At 47.4% G+C, this 14,320-nt stretch overlaps 1 protein-coding gene across 12 annotated transcripts in view; it reads right to left on the minus strand.

Moving 5' to 3' along the window:
- Positions 1–14,320, minus strand: part of LOC112247640 (kinesin-like protein KIF1A) — a 186,484-nt gene that overhangs the window by 72,739 nt on the left and 99,425 nt on the right. The gene's annotated exons all lie outside the window — the stretch shown is intronic.

Here is a 14,320-nt window from a genome sequence, read left to right on the forward strand (position 1 = left end):
AGGGGCGGTCCGACAGGAAGTTGCAGGATCCAGTTGCAGAGAGAGGTGTTCAGTCCCAGCGTCCTTAGCTTAGTGATGAGCTTTGAGGGCACTATGGTGTTGAACGCTGAGCTGTAGTCAATTAATAGCATTCTCACATAGGTGTTCCTTTTGTCCATGTGTGAAACAGCAGCGTGGAGTGCGATTAATATTGCGTCATATGTGGATCTGTTGGGGCGGTATGCGAATTGGAGTGGGTCTAGTGTATCTGGGAGGATGCTGTTGATGTGAGCCATGACCAGCCTTTTAAAGCACTTCATGGCTACCGATGTGAATGCCATGGGGCGGTAATCATTTAGGCAGATTACCTTTGCGCCCTTGGGCACAGGGACCATGGTGGTCTGCTTGAAACATGTAGGTATTACAGACTCAGTCAGGTAGAGGTTGAAAATGTCAGTGAAGAGACTTGACAGTTGGTACGCGCATGCTTTGAGTACACGTCCTGGTAATCCGTCTGTATTCGCGGCTTTGTGAATGTTGACCTGTTCAAAGGTCTTGCTCACATCGGCTACCGAGAGCGTTATCATACAGTCATCCAGAACAGCTGGTGCTCTCGTGCATGCTTCAGTGTTGCTTCCCTCGAAGCGAGCATAAAAGGCATTTAGATCGTCGTGGGTGATGTCGGCTTTTGCCGACTGGTTGAACACTGGTACACACTACCAAGTAGGTGCAATTTGTCAGATGTTGCCCTACCGGAGTTACACAGCAACAGCGTCACTGCTATTAGCTTTACGATTGACATTTGGACCAGCGATGTCAGCCCCATGAGCATGCTGAGTCTGACAGCACAATGGGTCGATGAGGATTTTGTACTGAGGAAAGCCGTATTGCTCAAGAATATGCTGTTTGTCATACCGCTGCTGCCATTTCAATGGCATTTTGAGAACATGTTTGAAACTTTGAAACATGAACACACTCAGTCGCTCCATTCGAACCAACTGACTGGAGAAATAAGCTCATCAACTGTGTCTGCAGCAGACGTGATGCCTTCTGTCATGGCATTGAAACGCCTACTCAACTAAACTGCCTAACTTACAAAAGTACTCGAGGCTGTGAACAAGCGATTCGGTGGAATTCTCTCTTTACTGTGTCGCCACCATGTTGGATGCTAGGTACAAGGACCGCTACTTCTTTAACAGGCATTCTCTCTTTACTGTGTCGCCACCATGTTGGATGCTAGGTACAAGGACCGCTACTTCTTTAACAGGCATTCTCTCTTTACGGTGTCGCCACCATGCTCAATGCTAGGTACAAGGACCGCTACTTCTTTAACAGGCATTCTCTCTTTACTGTGTCGCCACCATGACCGCTACTTCTTTCAATGCATGTTGGATGCTAGGTACAAGGACCGCTACTTCTTTAACAGGCATTCTCTCTTTACTGTGTCGCCACCATGCTCAATGCTAGGTACAAGGACCGCTACTTCTTTAACAGGCATTCTCTCTTTACTGTGTCGCCACCATGTTGGATGCTAGGTACAAGGACCGCTACTTCTTTAACAGGCATTCTCTCTTTACTGTGTCGCCACCATGTTGGATGCTAGGTACAAGGACCGCTACTTCTTTTTAACAGGCATTCTCTCTTTACTGTGTCGCCACCATGCTCTATGCTCGGTACAAGGACCGCTACTTCTTTAACAGGCATTCTCTCTTTACTGTGTCGCCACCATGCTCAATGCTCGGTACAAGGACCGCTACTTCTTTAACAGGCATTCTCTCTTTACTGTGTCGCCACCATGCTCAATGCTCGGTACAAGGACCGCTACTTCTTTAACAGGCATTCTCTCTTTACTGTGTCGCCACCATGTTGGATGCTAGGTACAAGGACCGCTACTTCTTTAACAGGCATTCTCTCTTTACAGTGTCGCCACCATGTTGGATGCTAGGTACAAGGACCACTACTTCTTTAACAGGCATTCTCTCTTTACTGTGTCGCCACCATGTTGGATGCTAGGTACAAGGACCGCTACTTCTTTAACAGGCATCTCTCTTTACTGTGTCGCCACCATGTTGGATAATAGGTACAAGGACCGCTACTTCTTTAACAGGCATTCTCTCTTTACTGTGTCGCCACCATGCTCAATGTTAGGTACAAGGACCGCTACTTCTTTAACAGGCATTCTCTCTTTACTGTGTCGCCACCATGCTCAATGCTAGGTACAAGGACCGCTACTTCTTTAACAGGCATTCTCTCTTTACTGTGTCACCACCATGCGCGATGCTAGGTACAAGGACCGCTACTTCTTTAACAGGCATTCTCTCTTTACTGTGTCGCCACCATGCTCGATGCTAGGTACAAGGACCGCTACTTCTTTAACAGGCATTCTCTCTTTACTGTGTCGCCACCATGCTCAATGCTAGGTACAAGGACCGCTACTTCTTTAACAGGCATTCTCTCTTTACTGTGTCACCACCATGCGCGATGCTAGGTACAAGGACCGCTACTTCTTTAACAGGCATTCTCTCTTTACTGTGTCGCCACCATGAGCGATGCTAGGTACAAGGACCGCTACTTCTTTAACAGGCATTCTCTCTTTACTGTGTCGCCACCATGCGCGATGCTAGGTACAAGGACCGCTACTTCTTTAACAGGCATTCTCTCTTTACTGTGTTGCCACCATGTTGGATGCTAGGTACAAGGACCGCTACTTCTTTAACAGGCATTCTCTCTTTACTGTGTCACCACCATGCGCGATGCTAGGTACAAGGACCGCTACTTCTTTAACAGGCATTCTCTCTTTACTGTGTCGTCACCATGCTCGATGCTAGGTACAAGGACCGCTACTTCTTTAACAGGCATTCTCTCTTTACTGTGCGTCACCTTGCTCGATGATAGGTACAAGGACCGCTACTTCTTTAACAGGCATTCTCTCTTTACTGTGTCGCCACCATGCTCGATGCTAGGTACAAGGACCGCTACTTCTTTAACAGGCATTCTCTCTTTACTGTGTCGCCACCATGCTCGATGCTAGGTACAAGGACCGCTACTTCTTTAACAGGCATTCTCTCTTTACTGTGTCGCCACCATGCTCAATGCTAGGTACAAGGACCGCTACTTCTTTAACAGGCATTCTCTCTTTACTGTGTCGCCACCATGCTCGATGCTAGGTACAAGGACCGCTACTTCTTTAACAGGCATTCTCTCTTTACTGTATCGCCACCATGTTCGATGCTAGGTACAAGGACCGCTACTTCTTTAACAGGCATTCTCTCTTTACTGTATCGCCACCATGTTCGATGCTAGGTACAAGGACCGCTACTTCTTTAACAGGCATTCTCTCTTTACTGTGTCGCCACCATGCTCAATGCTAGGTACAAGGACCGCTACTTCTTTAACAGGCATTCTCTCTTTACTGTGTCGCCACCATGCTCGATGCTAGGTACAAGGACCGCTACTTCTTTAACAGGCATTCTCTCTTTACTGTGTCGCCACCATGCTCAATGCTAGGTACAAGGACCGCTACTTCTTTAACAGGCATTCTCTCTTTACTGTGTCACCACCATGCGCGATGCTAGGTACAAGGACCGCTACTTCTTTAACAGGCATTCTCTTTACTGTGTCGCCACCATGAGCGATGCTAGGTACAAGGACCGCTACTTCTTTAACAGGCATTCTCTATTTACTGTGTCGCCACCATGCGCGATGCTAGGTACAAGGACCGCTACTTCTTTAACAGGCATTCTCTCTTTACTGTGTTGCCACCATGTTGGATGCTAGGTACAAAGACCGCTACTTCTTTAACAGGCATTCTCTCTTTACTGTGTCACCACCATGTGCGATGCTAGGTACAAGGACTGCTACTTCTTTAACAGGCATTCTCTCTTTACTGTGTCGTCACCTTGCTCGATGCTAGGTACAAGGACCGCTACTTCTTTAACAGGCATTCTCTCTTTACTGTGTCGCCACCATGCTCGATGCTAGGTACAAGGACCGCTACTTCTTTAACAGGCATTCTCTCTTTACTGGGTCGCCACCATGCTCAATGCTCAGTACAAGGACCGCTACTTCTTTAACAGGCATTCTCTCTTTACTGTGTGCCACCATGCTCGATGCTGTACAAGGACCGCTACTTCTTTAACAGGCACTCTTTATGTGTCGCCACCATGCTCGATGCTAGGTACAAGGACCGCTACTTCTTTAACAGGCATTCTCTCTTTACTGTGTCGCCACCATGCTCGATGCTAGGTACAAGGACCGCTACTTCTTTAACAGGCATTCTCTCTTTACTGTGTCACCACCATGCGCGATGCTAGGTACAAGGACCGCTACTTCTTTAACAGGCATTCTCTCTTTACTGTGTCGCCACCATGCTCAATGCTAGGTACAAGGACCGCTACTTCTTTAACAGGCATTCTCTCTTTACTGTGTCGCCACCATGCTCAATGCTAGGTACAAGGACCGCTACTTCTTTAACAGGCATTCTCTTTACTGTGTCGCCACCATGTTGGATGCTAGGTACAAGGACCGCTACTTCTTTAACAGGCATTCTCTCTTTACTGTGTCGCCACCATGTTGGATGCTAGGTACAAGGACCGCTACTTCTTTAACAGGCATTCTCTCTTTACTGTGTCGCCACCATGTTGGATGCTAGGTACAAGGACCGCTACTTCTTTAACAGGCATTCTCTCTTTACTGTGTCGCCACCATGCGCGATGCTAGGTACAAGGACCGCTACTTCTTTAACAGGCATTCTCTCTTTACTGTGTCGTCACCATGCTCGATGCTAGGTACAAGGGCCGCTACTTCTTTAACAGGCATTCTCTCTTTACTGTGTCGCCACCATGCTCGATGCTAGGTACAAGGACCGCTACTTCTTTAACAGGCATTCTCTCTTTACTGTGTCGCCACCATGTTGGATGCTAGGTACAAGGACCGCTACTTCTTTAACAGGCATTCTCTCTTTACGGTGTCGCCACCATGCTCAATGCTCGGTACAAGGACCGCTACTTCTTTAACAGGCATTCTCTCTTTACTGTGTCGCCACCATGTTGGATGCTAGGTACAAGGACCGCTACTTCTTTAACAGGCATTCTCTCTTTACAGTGTCGCCACCATGTTGGATGCTAGGTACAAGGACCACTACTTCTTTAACAGGCATTCTCTCTTTACTGTGTCGCCACCATGTTGGATGCTAGGTACAAGGACCGCTACTTCTTTAACAGGCATTCTCTCTTACTGTGTCGCCACCATGTTGGATAATAGGTACAAGGACCGCTACTTCTTTAACAGGCATTCTCTCTTTACTGTGTCGTCACCATGCTCAATGCTAGGTACAAGGACCGCTACTTCTTTAACAGGCATTCTCTCTTTACTGTGTCGCCACCATGCTCAATGCTAGGTACAAGGACCGCTACTTCTTTAACAGGCATTCTCTCTTTACTGTGTCACCACCATGCGCGATGCTAGGTACAAGGACCGCTACTTCTTTAACAGGCATTCTCTCTTTACTGTGTCGCCACCATGCTCGATGCTAGGTACAAGGACCGCTACTTCTTTAACAGGCATTCTCTCTTTACTGTGTCGCCACCATGCTCAATGCTAGGTACAAGGACCGCTACTTCTTTAACAGGCATTCTCTCTTTACTGTGTCACCACCATGCGCGATGCTAGGTACAAGGACCGCTACTTCTTTAACAGGCATTCTCTCTTTACTGTGTCGCCACCATGAGTGATGCTAGGTACAAGGACCGCTACTTCTTTAACAGGCATTCTCTCTTTACTGTGTCGCCACCATGCGCGATGCTAGGTACAAGGACCGCTACTTCTTTAACAGGCATTCTCTCTTTACTGTGTTGCCACCATGTTGGATGCTAGGTACAAGGACCGCTACTTCTTTAACAGGCATTCTCTCTTTACTGTGTCACCACCATGCGCGATGCTAGGTACAAGGACCGCTACTTCTTTAACAGGCATTCTCTCTTTACTGTGTCGTCACCTTGCTCGATGCTAGGTACAAGGACCGCTACTTCTTTAACAGGCATTCTCTCTTTACTGTGTCGTCACCTTGCTCGATGATAGGTACAAGGACCGCTACTTCTTTAACAGACATTCTCTCTTTACTGTGTCGCCACCATGCTCGATGCTAGGTACAAGGACCGCTACTTCTTTAACAGGCATTCTCTCTTTACTGTGTCGCCACCATGCTCGATGCTAGGTACAAGGACCGCTACTTCTTTAACAGGCATTCTCTCTTTACTGTGTCGCCACCATGCTTACGGTACAAGGACCGCTACTTCTTTAACAGGCATTCTCTCTTTACTGTGTCGCCACCATGCTCGATGCTAGGTACAAGGACTGCTACTTCTTTAACAGGCATTCTCTCTTTACTGTTCGCCACCATGTTCGATGCTAGGTACATGGACCGCTACTTCTTTAACAGGCATTCTCTCTTTACTGTATGCCACCATGTTCGATGCTAGGTACAAGGACCGCTACTTCTTTAACAGGCATTCTCTCTTTACTGTGTCGCCACCATGCTCAATGCTCGGTACAAGGACCGCTACTTCTTTAACAGGCATTCTCTCTTTACTGTGTCGCCACCATGCTCGATGCTAGGTACAAGGACCGCTACTTCTTTAACAGGCATTCTCTCTTTACTGTGTCGCCACCATGCTCAATGCTAGGTACAAGGACCGCTACTTCTTTAACAGGCATTCTCTCTTTACTGTGTCACCACCATGCGCGATGCTAGGTACAAGGACCGCTACTTCTTTAACAGGCATTCTCTCTTTACTGTGTCGCCACCATGAGCGATGCTAGGTACAAGGACCGCTACTTCTTTAACAGGCATTCTCTATTTACTGTGTCGCCACCATGCGCGATGCTAGGTACAAGGACCGCTACTTCTTTAACAGGCATTCTCTCTTTACTGTGTTGCCACCATGTTGGATGCTAGGTACAAGGACCGCTACTTCTTTAACAGGCATTCTTCTTTACTGTGTCACCACCATGCGCGATGCTAGGTACAAGGACCGCTACTTCTTTAACAGGCATTCTCTCTTTACTGTGTCGTCACCATGCTCGATGCTAGGTACAAGGACCGCTACTTCTTTAACAGGCATTCTCTCTTTACTGTGTCGCCACCATGCTCGATGCTAGGTACAAGGACCGCTACTTCTTTAACAGGCATTCTCTCTTTACTGTGTCGCCACCATGCTCAATGCTCGGTACAAGGACCGCTACTTCTTTAACAGGCATTCTCTCTTTACTGTGTTGCCACCATGTTGGATGCTAGGTACAAAGACCGCTACTTCTTTAACAGGCATTCTCTCTTTACTGTGTCACCACCATGCGCGATGCTAGGTACAAGGACTGCTACTTCTTTAACAGGCATTCTCTCTTTACTGTGTCGCCACCATGCTCGATGCTAGGTACAAGGACCGCTACTTCTTTAACAGGCATTCTCTCTTTACTGTGTCGCCACCATGCTCGATGCTAGGTACAAGGACCGCTACTTCTTTAACAGGCATTCTCTCTTTACTGTGTCGCCACCATGCTCAATGCTCGGTACAAGGACCGCTACTTCTTTAACAGGCATTCTCTCTTTACCGTGTCGCCACCATGCTCGATGCTAGGTACAAGGACCGCTACTTCTTTAACAGGCATTCTCTCTTTACTGTATCGCCACCATGCTCAATGCTCGGTACAAGGACCGCTACTTCTTTAACAGGCATTCTCTCTTTACTGTGTCGCCACCATGCTCGATGCTAGGTACAAGGACCGCTACTTCTTTAACAGGCATTCTCTCTTTACTGTATCGCCACCATGTTCGATGCTAGGTACAAGGACCGCTACTTCTTTAACAGGCATTCTCTCTTTACTGTGTCGCCACCATGTTCGATGCTAGGTACAAGGACCGCTACTTCTTTAACAGGCATTCTCTCTTTACTGTGTCGCCACCATGCTCAATGCTAGGTACAAGGACCGCTACTTCTTTAACAGGCATTCTCTCTTTACTGTGTCGCCACCATGTTCGATGCTAGGTACAAGGACCGCTACTTCTTTAACAGGCATTCTCTCTTTACTGTGTCGCCACCATGCTCAATGCTAGTTACAAGGACCGCTACTTCTTTAACAGGCATTCTCTCTTTACTGTGTCGCCACCATGCTCAATGCTCGGTACAAGGACCGCTACTTCTTTAACAGGCATTCTCTCTTTACTGTGTCGCTACCATGTTGGATGCTAGGTACAAGGACCGCTACTTCTTTAACAGGCATTCTCTCTTTACTGTGTCGCCACCATGTTGGATGCTAGGTACAAGGACCGCTACTTCTTTAACAGGCATTCTCTCTTTACTGTGTCGCCACCATGTTGGATGCTAGGTACAAGGACCGCTACTTCTTTAACAGGCATTCTCTCTTTACTGTGTCGCCACCATGCGCGATGCTAGGTACAAGGACCGCTACTTCTTTAACAGGCATTCTCTCTTTACTGTGTCGTCACCATGCTCGATGCTAGGTACAAGGACCGCTACTTCTTTAACAGGCATTCTCTCTTTACTGTGTCGTCACCATGCTCAATGCTAGATACAAGGACCGCTACTTCTTTAACAGGCATTCTCTCTTTACTGTGTCGTCACCATGCTCGATGCTAGGTACAAGGGCCGCTACTTCTTTAACAGGCATTCTCTCTTTACTGTGTCGCCACCATGCTCAATGCTCGGTACAAGGACCGCTACTTCTTTAACAGGCATTCTCTCTTTACTGTGTCGCCACCATGTTGGATGCTAGGTACAAGGACCGCTACTTCTTTAACAGGCATTCTCTCTTTAAAGTGTCGCCACCATGTTGGATGCTAGGTACAAGGACCACTACTTCTTTAACAGGCATTCTCTCTTTACTGTGTCGCCACCATGTTGGATGCTAGGTACAAGGACCGCTACTTCTTTAACAGGCATTCTCTCTTTACTGTGTCGCCACCATGTTGGATAATAGGTACAAGGACCGCTACTTCTTTAACAGGCATTCTCTCTTTACTGTGTCGTCACCATGCTCAATGCTAGGTACAAGGACCGCTACTTCTTTAACAGGCATTCTCTCTTTACTGTGTCGCCACCATGCTCAATGCTAGGTACAAGGACCGCTACTTCTTTAACAGGCATTCTCTCTTTACTGTGTCACCACCATGCGCGATGCTAGGTACAAGGACCGCTACTTCTTTAACAGGCATTCTCTCTTTACTGTGTCGCCACCATGCTCGATGCTAGGTACAAGGACCGCTACTTCTTTAACAGGCATTCTCTCTTTACTGTGTCGCCACCATGCTCAATGCTAGGTACAAGGACCGCTACTTCTTTAACAGGCATTCTCTCTTTACTGTGTCACCACCATGCGCGATGCTAGGTACAAGGACCGCTACTTCTTTAACAGGCATTCTCTCTTTACTGTGTCGCCACCATGAGTGATGCTAGGTACAAGGACCGCTACTTCTTTAACAGGCATTCTCTCTTTACTGTGTCGCCACCATGCTCGATGCTAGGTACAAGGACCGCTACTTCTTTAACAGGCATTCTCTCTTTACTGTGTCGCCACCATGCTCGATGCTAGGTACAAGGACCGCTACTTCTTTAACAGGCATTCTCTCTTTACTGTGTCGCCACCATGCTCAATGCTAGGTACAAGGACCGCTACTTCTTTAACAGGCATTCTCTCTTTACTGTGTCGTCACCTTGCTCGATGATAGGTACAAGGACCGCTACTTCTTTAACAGGCATTCTCTCTTTACTGTGTCGCCACCATGCTCGATGCTAGGTACAAGGACCGCTACTTCTTTAACAGGCATTCTCTCTTTACTGTGTCGCCACCATGCTCGATGCTAGGTACAAGGACCGCTACTTCTTTAACAGGCATTCTCTCTTTACTGTGTCGCCACCATGCTCAATGCTCGGTACAAGGACCGCTACTTCTTTAACAGGCATTCTCTCTTTACTGTGTCGCCACCATGCTCGATGCTAGGTACAAGGACTGCTACTTCTTTAACAGGCATTCTCTCTTTACTGTATCGCCACCATGTTCGATGCTAGGTACATGGACCGCTACTTCTTTAACAGGCATTCTCTCTTTACTGTATCGCCACCATGTTCGATGCTAGGTACAAGGACCGCTACTTCTTTAACAGGCATTCTCTCTTTACTGTGTCGCCACCATGCTCAATGCTCGGTACAAGGACCGCTACTTCTTTAACAGGCATTCTCTCTTTACTGTGTCGCCACCATGCTCGATGCTAGGTACAAGGACCGCTACTTCTTTAACAGGCATTCTCTCTTTACTGTGTCGCCACCATGCTCAATGCTAGGTACAAGGACCGCTACTTCTTTAACAGGCATTCTCTCTTTACTGTGTCACCACCATGCTCGATGCTAGGTACAAGGACCGCTACTTCTTTAACAGGCATTCTCTCTTTACTGTGTCGCCACCATGAGCGATGCTAGGTACAAGGACCGCTACTTCTTTAACAGGCATTCTCTCTTTACTGTGTCGCCACCATGTTCGATGCTAGGTACAAGGACCGCTACTTCTTTAACAGGCATTCTCTCTTTACTGTGTTGCCACCATGTTGGATGCTAGGTACAAGGACCGCTACTTCTTTAACAGGCATTCTCTCTTTACTGTGTCACCACCATGCGCGATGCTAGGTACAAGGACCGCTACTTCTTTAACAGGCATTCTCTCTTTACTGTGTCGTCACCTTGCTCGATGCTAGGTACAAGGACCGCTACTTCTTTAACAGGCATTCTCTCTTTACTGTGTCGCCACCATGCTCGATGCTAGGTACAAGGACCGCTACTTCTTTAACAGGCATTCTCTCTTTACTGTGTCGCCACCATGCTCAATGCTCGGTACAAGGACCGCTACTTCTTTAACAGGCATTCTCTCTTTACTGTGTCGCCACCATGCTCGATGCTAGGTACAAGGACCGCTACTTCTTTAACAGGCATTCTCTCTTTACTGTGTCGCCACCATGCTCAATGCTCGGTACAAGGACCGCTACTTCTTTAACAGGCATTCTCTCTTTACTGTGTCGCCACCATGCTCGATGCTAGGTACAAGGACCGCTACTTCTTTAACAGGCATTCTCTCTTTACTGTTCGCCACCATGTTCGATGCTAGGTACAAGGACCGCTACTTCTTTAACAGGCATTCTCTCTTTACTGTATCGCCACCATGTTCGATGCTAGGTACAAGGACCGCTACTTCTTTAACAGGCATTCTCTCTTTACTGTGTCGCCACCATGCTCAATGCTCGGTACAAGGACCGCTACTTCTTTAACAGGCATTCTCTCTTTACTGTGTCGCCACCATGCTCGATGCTAGGTACAAGGACCGCTACTTCTTTAACAGGCATTCTCTCTTTACTGTGTCGCCACCATGCTCAATGCTAGGTACAAGGACCGCTACTTCTTTAACAGGCATTCTCTCTTTACTGTGTCGCCACCATGCTCGATGCTAGGTACAAGGACCGCTACTTCTTTAACAGGCATTCTCTCTTTACTGTGTCGCCACCATGCTCGATGCTAGGTACAAGGACCGCTACTTCTTTAACAGGCATTCTCTCTTTACTGTGTCGCCACCATGCTCGATGCTAGGTACAAGGACCGCTACTTCTTTAACAGGCATTCTCTCTTTACTGTGTCGCCACCATGCTCAATGCTCGGTACAAGGACCGCTACTTCTTTAACAGGCATTCTCTCTTTACTGTGTCGCCACCATGCTCGATGCTAGGTACAAGGACTGCTACTTCTTTAACAGGCATTCTCTCTTTACTGTATCGCCACCATGTTCGATGCTAGGTACAAGGACCGCTACTTCTTTAACAGGCATTCTCTCTTTACTGTATCGCCACCATGTTCGATGCTAGGTACAAGGACCGCTACTTCTTTAACAGGCATTCTCTCTTTACTGTGTCGCCACCATGCTCAATGCTCGGTACAAGGACCGCTACTTCTTTAACAGGCATTCTCTCTTTACTGTGTCGCCACCATGCTCGATGCTAGGTACAAGGACCGCTACTTCTTTAACAGGCATTCTCTCTTTACTGTGTCGCCACCATGCTCAATGCTAGGTACAAGGACCGCTACTTCTTTAACAGGCATTCTCTCTTTACTGTGTCACCACCATGCTCGATGCTAGGTACAAGGACCGCTACTTCTTTAACAGGCATTCTCTCTTTACTGTGTCGCCACCATGAGCGATGCTAGGTACAAGGACCGCTACTTCTTTAACAGGCATTCTCTTTACTGTGTCGCCACCATGCTCAATGCTAGGTACAAGGACCGCTACTTCTTTAACAGGCATTCTCTCTTTACTGTGTTGCCACCATGTTGGATGCTAGGTACAAGGACCGCTACTTCTTTAACAGGCATTCTCTCTTTACTGTGTCACCACCATGCACGATGCTAGGTACAAGGACCGCTACTTCTTAACAGGCATTCTCTCTTTACTGTGTCGTCACCATGCTCGATGCTAGGTACAAGGACCGCTACTTTAACAGGCATTCTCTCTTTACTGTGTCGCCACCATGCTCGATGCTAGGTACAAGGACCGCTCTTTACTGTGTCGCCACCATTTAACAGGCACTTCTTTAACAGGCTCTCTTTACTGTGTCGCCACCATGCTCAATGCTAGGTACAAGGACCGCTACTTCTTTAACAGGCATTCTCTCTTTACTGTGTCGCCACCATGCTCGATGCTAGGTACAAGGACCGCTACTTCTTTAACAGGCATTCTCTCTTTACTGTATCGCCACCATGCTCAATGCTCGGTACAAGGACCGCTACTTCTTTAACAGGCATTCTCTCTTTACTGTGTCGCCACCATGCTCGATGCTAGGTACAAGGACCGCTACTTCTTTAACAGGCATTCTCTCTTTACTGTATCGCCACCATGTTCGATGCTAGGTACAAGGACCGCTACTTCTTTAACAGGCATTCTCTCTTTACTGTATCGCCACCATGTTCGATGCTAGGTACAAGGACCGCTACTTCATTAACAGGCATTCTCTTTACTTTACTGTGTCGCCACCATGCTCAATGCTCGGTACAAGGACCGCTACTTCTTTAACAGGCATTCTCTCTTTACTGTGTCGCCACCATGCTCAATGCTAGGTACAAGGACCGCTACTTCTTTAACAGGCATTCTCTCTTTACTGTGTCGCCACCATGCTCAATGCTAGGTACAAGGACCGCTACTTCTTTAACAGGCATTCTCTCTTTACTGTGTCGCCACCATGCTCAATGCTCGGTACAAGGACCGCTACTTCTTTAACAGGCATTCTCTCTTTACTGTGTCGCTACCATGTTGGATGCTAGGTACAAGGACCGCTACTTCTTTAACAGGCATTCTCTCTTTACTGTGTCGCCACCATGTTGGATGCTAGGTACAAGGACCGCTACTTCTTTAACAGGCATTCTCTCTTTACTGTGTTGCCACCATGTTGGATGCTAGGTACAAGGACTGCTACTTCTTTAACAGGCATTCTCTCTTTACTGTGTTGCCACCATGTTGGATGCTAGGTACAAGGACTGCTACTTCTTTAACAGGCATTCTCTCTTTACTGTGTCGCCACCATGCGCGATGCTAGGTACAAGGACCGCTACTTCTTTAACAGGCATTCTCTCTTTACTGTGTCGTCACCATGCTCGATGCTAGGTACAAGGGCCGCTACTTCTTTAACAGGCATTCTCTCTTTACTGTGTCGCCACCATGCTCAATGCTCGGTACAAGGACCGCTACTTCTTTAACAGGCATTCTCTCTTTACTGTGTCGCCACCATGTTGGATGCTAGGTACAAGGACCGCTACTTCTTTAACAGGCATTCTCTCTTTACTGTGTCGCCACCATGCGCGATGCTAGGTACAAGGACCGCTACTTCTTTAACAGGCATTCTCTCTTTACTGTGTCGTCACCATGCTCAATGCTAGGTACAAGGACCGCTACTTCTTTAACAGGCATTCTCTCTTTACTGTGTCGTCACCATGCTCGATGCTAGGTACAAGGACCGCTACTTCTTTAACAGGCATTCTCTCTTTACTGTGTCGTCACCATGCTCAATGCTAGGTACAAGGGCCGCTACTTCTTTAACAGGCATTCTCTCTTTACTGTGTCGCCACCATGCTCAATGCTCGGTACAAGGACCGCTACTTCTTTAACAGGCATTCTCTCTTTACTGTGTCGCCACCATGTTGGATGCTAGGTACAAGGACCGCTACTTCTTTAACAGGCATTCTCTCTTTACTGTGTTGCCACCATGTTGGATGCTAGGTACAAGGACTGCTACTTCTTT

Source organism: Oncorhynchus tshawytscha, linkage group LG06 (assembly GCF_018296145.1).
Source record: "Oncorhynchus tshawytscha isolate Ot180627B linkage group LG06, Otsh_v2.0, whole genome shotgun sequence".
Lineage (NCBI taxonomy): Eukaryota > Metazoa > Chordata > Actinopteri > Salmoniformes > Salmonidae > Oncorhynchus > Oncorhynchus tshawytscha.